This window comes from Schistocerca gregaria, unplaced genomic scaffold (assembly GCF_023897955.1).
Source record: "Schistocerca gregaria isolate iqSchGreg1 unplaced genomic scaffold, iqSchGreg1.2 ptg000266l, whole genome shotgun sequence".
NCBI lineage: Eukaryota > Metazoa > Arthropoda > Insecta > Orthoptera > Acrididae > Schistocerca > Schistocerca gregaria.
Window position 1 is genome coordinate 1,543,088 of NW_026061768.1, and position 6,167 is coordinate 1,549,254.

A 6,167-nucleotide genomic window follows, 5' to 3' on the forward strand; every position below is an offset into this window, starting at 1 on the left:
TTAAAAGCACCATAGTAGACCACAGAAGAAGCTTCTAAGTTGAAGCAATAGCCAGTAAGAAATAGTACAATTCAAGTTTTAGTTGTCGATTATTCACTTTTGAGCCGGCTTTGGTGGCTTGGACATGACCTAGGACCTTATGATTTTGCATGACAGGAGGACTAGCAGCCGCGTTGCACGGGAGAATGTGAAAAGTGTTCATATGTAGTAAAAACCTGAGAAATCCGTCAGTTTTCGTCATTTGTTATCGAATCGACTTCAAGCCAGATCGTCACATTGGCCGCTTTTCTCTCTGAGACGGTTACATTTATCGCCTGCAAAGCTATGTCGCGTGCTGCGGTATGCGGAGACACTTAAAGCACCATAGTAGAACACAGAAGAAGCTTCTAAGTTGAAGCAATAGCCAGTAAGAAGCAGTACAATTCAAGTTTAGGTTATCGATTATTGATTTTTAGCCGGCTTTGGTGCCCTGGTTATGAGGTGGAACCTTACGATTTTGCATGAAAGGAGGACTAGCAGCCGCGTTGCACGGGAGAATGTGAAAAGTGTTCATATGTCGTAAAAACCTGAGAAATCCGTCCGTTTTCGTCATTTGTTATCGAATCGACTTAAAGCCAGATCGTCGCATTGGCCGCTTTTCTCTCTGAGACGGTTACATTTATCGTCTGCAAAGCTATGTCGCGTGCTGCGGTATGCGGAGACATTAAAAGCACCATAGTAGACCACAGAAGAAGCTTCTAAGTTGAAGCAATAGCCAGTAAGAAATAGTACAATTCAAGTTTTAGTTGTCGATTATTCACTTTTGAGCCGGCTTTGGTGGCTTGGACATGACCTAGGACCTTATGATTTTGCATGACAGGAGGACTAGCAGCCGCGTTGCACGGGAGAATGTGAAAAGTGTTCATATGTAGTAAAAACCTGAGAAATCCGTCAGTTTTCGTCATTTGTTATCGAATCGACTTCAAGCCAGATCGTCACATTGGCCGCTTTTCTCTCTGAGACGGTTACATTTATCGCCTGCAAAGCTATGTCGCGTGCTGCGGTATGCGGAGACACTTAAAGCACCATAGTAGAACACAGAAGAAGCTTCTGAGTTGAAGCAATAGCCAGTAAGAAGCAGTCCAATTCAAGTTTAGGTTATCGATTATTGATTTTTAGCCGGCTTTGGTGCCCTGGTTATGAGGTGGAACCTTACGATTTTGCATGAAAGGAGGACTAGCAGCCGCGTTGCACGGGAGAATGTGAAAAGTGTTCATATGTCGTAAAAACCTGAGAAATCCGTCCGTTTTCGTCATTTGTTATCGAATCGACTTAAAGCCAGATCGTCGCATTGGCCGCTTTTCTCTCTGAGACGGTTACATTTATCGTCTGCAAAGCTATGTCGCGTGCTGCGGTATGCATAGACAGTAAAAGCACCATAGTAGATTACAGAAGAAGCTTCTAAGTTGAAGGAATAGCCAGTAAGAAGCAGTACATTTCAAGCTTTAGTTATCGATTATTGATTTTTAGCCGGCTTTGGTGCCTTGGACATGAGATGGAACCTTACGATTTTGCATGAAAGGAGGACTAGCAGCCGCGTTGCACGGGAGAATGTGAAAAGTGTTCATATTTAGTAAAAACCTGAGAAATCCGTCCGTTTTCGTCATTTGTTATCGAATCGAGTTAAAGCCAGATCGTCACATTGGCCGTTTTTCTCTCTGAGACGGTTACATTTATCGTCTGCAAAGCTATGTCGCGTGCTGCGGTATGCGGAGACACTAAAAGTACCATAGTAGACCACAGAAGAAGCTTCTAAATTGAAGCAATAGCCAGTAAGAAGTAGTACAATTCAAGTTTTAGTTGTCGATTATTCACTTTTTAGCCGGCTTTGGTGGCTTGGACATGACCTAGAACCTTAAGATTTTGCATGAAAGTAGGACTAGCAGCCGGGTTGCACGGGAAAATGTGAAAAGTGTTCATATGTAGTAAAAACCTGAGAAATCCGTCCGTTTTCGTCATTTGTTATCGAATCGACTTAAAGCCAGATCGTCACATTGGCCGCTTTTTTCTCTGAGACCGTTACATTTATCGTTTGCAAAGCTATGTCGCGTACTGCGGTATGCGGAGACACTAAAAGCACCATAGTAGAACACTGAAGAAGCTTCTAAGTTGAAGTAATGGCCAGTAAGACGTAGTAGAATTCAAGTTTTAATGTCGATTATTCACTTTTTAGCCGGCTTCGGTGGCTTGGGCATGACCTAGGACCTTAAGATTTTGCATGAAAGGAGGACTTGCAGCCGCGTTGCACGGGAGAATGTGAAAAGTGTTCATATGTAGTGAAAACCTGGGAACTATACCCGTTTTCGTCATTTGATATCGAATCGACATTTGTCCGATCGTCATATTGGCGGCTCTTCTCTCTAAATCGGTTACATTTACCGTGTGCAAAGCTATGTCGCGTGCTGCGGTATGCGGAGACACTAAAAGCACCATAATAGAACACAGAAGAAGCTTCTAAGATGATGTGATAGCCAAAACGAAGCAGTACAATTCAAGTTGGAGCTATCAATAATTGTCTTTTCAGACGGCTTTGGTGCCTTGGACATGAGCTAGGACCTTAAGATTTTTCATGAAGGAGGATCTAGCAGAAGCATTGCACGGGAGAATGTGAAAAGGGATCATATGTAGTATAAACCTGAGAAATCCGTCCGTTTTCGTCATTTGTTATCGAATCGACTTAAAGCCATATCGACACATTGGCCGCTTTTCTCTCTGAGACGGTTACGTTTATCGTCTGCAAAGCTATGTCGGGTGCTGCGGTATGCGGAGACACTAAAAGCACCATAGTAGACCACAGAAGAAACTTCTAAGTTGAAGCAATAGCCAGGAAGAAGTAGTACAATTCAAGTTTTAGTTGAAGATTATTCACTTTTTAGCCGGCTTTGGTGGCTTGGACATGACCTAGGACCTTAAGATTTTGCATGAAAGGAGGACTCGCAGCCGCGTTGCACGGGAGAATGTGAAAAGTGTTCATATTTAGTAAAAACCTGAGATATAAGTCCGTTTTCGTCATTTGTTATCGAATCGACTTAAGGCCAGATCGTCACATTGGCCGCTTTTCTCTCTGAGACAGTTACATTTATCGTCTGCAAAGCTATGTCACGTGCTGCGGTATGCGGAGACACTAAAAGCACCATAGTAGAACACAGAAGAAGGTTCTAAGTTGAAGCAATTGCCAGTAAGCCGCAGTACAATTCAAGTTTTGGTTATCGATTATTGATATTTAGCCGGCTTTGGTGCCTTGGACATGAGGTGGAACCTTAAGGTTTTGCATGAAAGCAGGACTAGCAGCCGCGTTGGACGGGAGAATGTGAAAAGGGTTCATATGTAGTAAAAACCTGAGAAATCCGTCCGTTTTCGTCATTTGTTATCGAATCTACTTAAAGCCAGATCGTCACATTGGCCGATTTTCTCTCTGAGACGGTCACATTTATGGTCTGCAAAGCTATGTCGCGTGCTGCGTTATGCGGAGACATTAAAAGCACCATAGTAGACCACAGAAGAAGCTTCTAAGTTGAAGCAATAGCCAGTAAGAAATAGTACAATTCAAGTTTTAGTTGTCGATTATTCACTTTTTAGCCGGCTTTGGTGGCTTGGACATGACCTAGGACCTTAAGATTTTGCATGTAAGGAGGACTAGGAGCCGCGTTGCACGGGAGAATGTGAAAAGTGTTAATATATAGTAAAAGACTGAGAAATCCGTCCGTTTTCGTCATTTGTTATCGAATCGACTTAAAGCCAGATCGTCACATTGGCCACTTTTCTCTCTGAGACGGTTACATTTAATGTGTGCAAAGCTATGTCGCGTGCTGCGGTATGCGGAGACACTAAAAGCACCATAGTAGAACACAGAAGAAGCTTCTAAGTTGAAGCAATAGCCAGTAAGATGCAGTCCAATTCAAGTTTTGGTTACTGATTATTGATTTTTAGCCGGCTATGGTGCCCTGGTTATGAGGTGGAACCTTAAGATTTTGCATGAAAGGAGGACTAGCAGCCGCGTTGCACGGGAGAATGTGAAAAGGGTTCATATGTAGTAAAAAGCTGAGAAATCCGTCCGTTTTCGTCATTTGTTATCGAATCGACTTAAAGCCAGATCGTCACATTGGCCGCTTTTTTCTCTGAGACCATTACATTTATCGTTTGCAAAGCTATGTCGCGTACTGCGGTATGCGGAGACACTAAAAGCACCATAGTAGAACACTGAAGAAGCTTCTAAGTTGAAGTAATGGCCAGTAAGACGTAGTAGAATTCAAGTTTTAATGTCGATTATTCACTTTTTAGCCGGCTTCGGTGGCTTGGGCATGACCTAGGACCTTAAGATTTTGCATGAAAGGAGGACTTGCAGCCGCGTTGCACGGGAGAATGTGAAAAGTGTTCATATGTAGTGAAAACCTGGGAACTATACCCGTTTTCGTCATTTGATATCGAATCGACATTTGTCCGATCGTCATATTGGCGGCTCTTCTCTCTAAATCGGTTACATTTACCGTGTGCAAAGCTATGTCGCGTGCTGCGGTATGCGGAGACACTAAAAGCACCATAATAGAACACAGAAGAAGCTTCTAAGATGATGTGATAGCCAAAACGAAGCAGTACAATTCAAGTTGGAGCTATCAATAATTGTCTTTTCAGACGGCTTTGGTGCCTTGGACATGACCTAGGACCTTAAGATTTTTCATGAAGGAGGATCTAGCAGAAGCATTGCACGGGAGAATGTGAAAAGGGATCATATGTAGTAAAAACCTGAGAAATCCGTCCGTTTTCGTCATTTGTTATCGAATCGACTTAAAGACATATCGACACATTGGCCGCTTTTCTCTCTGAGACAGTTACATTTATCGTCTACAAAGCTATGTCGCGTGCTGCGGTATGCGGAGACACTAAAAGCACCATAATAGAACACAGAAGAAGCTTCTAAGATGATGTGATAGCCAAAACGAAGCAGTACAATTCAAGTTGGAGCTATCAATAATTGTCTTTTCAGACGGCTTTGGTGCCTTGGACATGACCTAGGAACTTAAGATTTTGCATGAAAGGAGGATTTGCAGCCGCGTTGCACGGGAGAATGTGAAATGTGTTCATATGTAGTAAAAACCTGAGAAATCCGTCCGTTTTCTTCATTTGTTATCGAATCGACTAAAAGCCAGATCGTCACATTGGCCGCTTTTTCTCTCTGAGACGGTTACATTTATCGTCTGCAAAGCTATGTCACGTGCTGCGGTATGCGGAGACACTAAAAGCACCATAGTAGAACACAGAAGAAGGTTCTAAGTTGAAGCAATTGCCAGTAAGCCGCAGTACAATTCAAGTTTTGGTTATCGATTATTGATATTTAGCCGGCTTTGGTGCCTTGGACATGAGGTGGAACCTTAAGATTTTGCATGAAAGCAGGACTAGCAGCCGCGTTGCACGGGAGAATGTGAAAAGGGTTCATATGTAGTAAAAAGCTGAGAAATCCGTACGTTTTCGTCATTTGTTATCGAATCGACTTAAAGCCAGATTGTCACATTGGCCGCTTTTCTCTCTGAGACGGTTATATTTATCGTCTGCAAAGCTATGTCGCGTGCTGCAGTATGCATAGACACTAAAAGCACCATAGTAGATTACAGAAGAAGCTTCTAAGTTGAAGCAATAGCCAGTAAGAAACAGTACATTTCAAGCTTTGGTTATCGATTATTGATTTTTAGCCGGCTTTGGTGCCTTGGACATGAGATGGATCCTTACGATTTTGCATGAAAGGAGGACTAGCAGCCGCGTTTCACGGGAGAATGTGAAAAGTGTTCATGTGTTGTAAAAACCTGAGAAATCCGTCAATTTTCGTCATTTGTTATCGAATCGACTTAAAGCAAGATCGTCACATTGGCCGCTTTTCTCTCTGAGACGGTTACATTTATCGTCTGCAAAGCTATGTCGCGTGCTGCGGTATGCGGAGACACTAGAAGCACCGTAGTAGAACACAGAAGAAGCTTCTAAGTTGAAGTAATAGCCAGTAAGAAGTAGTACAATTTAAGTTTTAGTTGTAGATTATTCACTTTTGAGCCGGCTTTGGTGGCTTGGACATGACCTAGGACCTTAAGATTTTGCATGACAGGAGGACTAGCAGTCGCGTTGCACGGGAGAATGTGAAA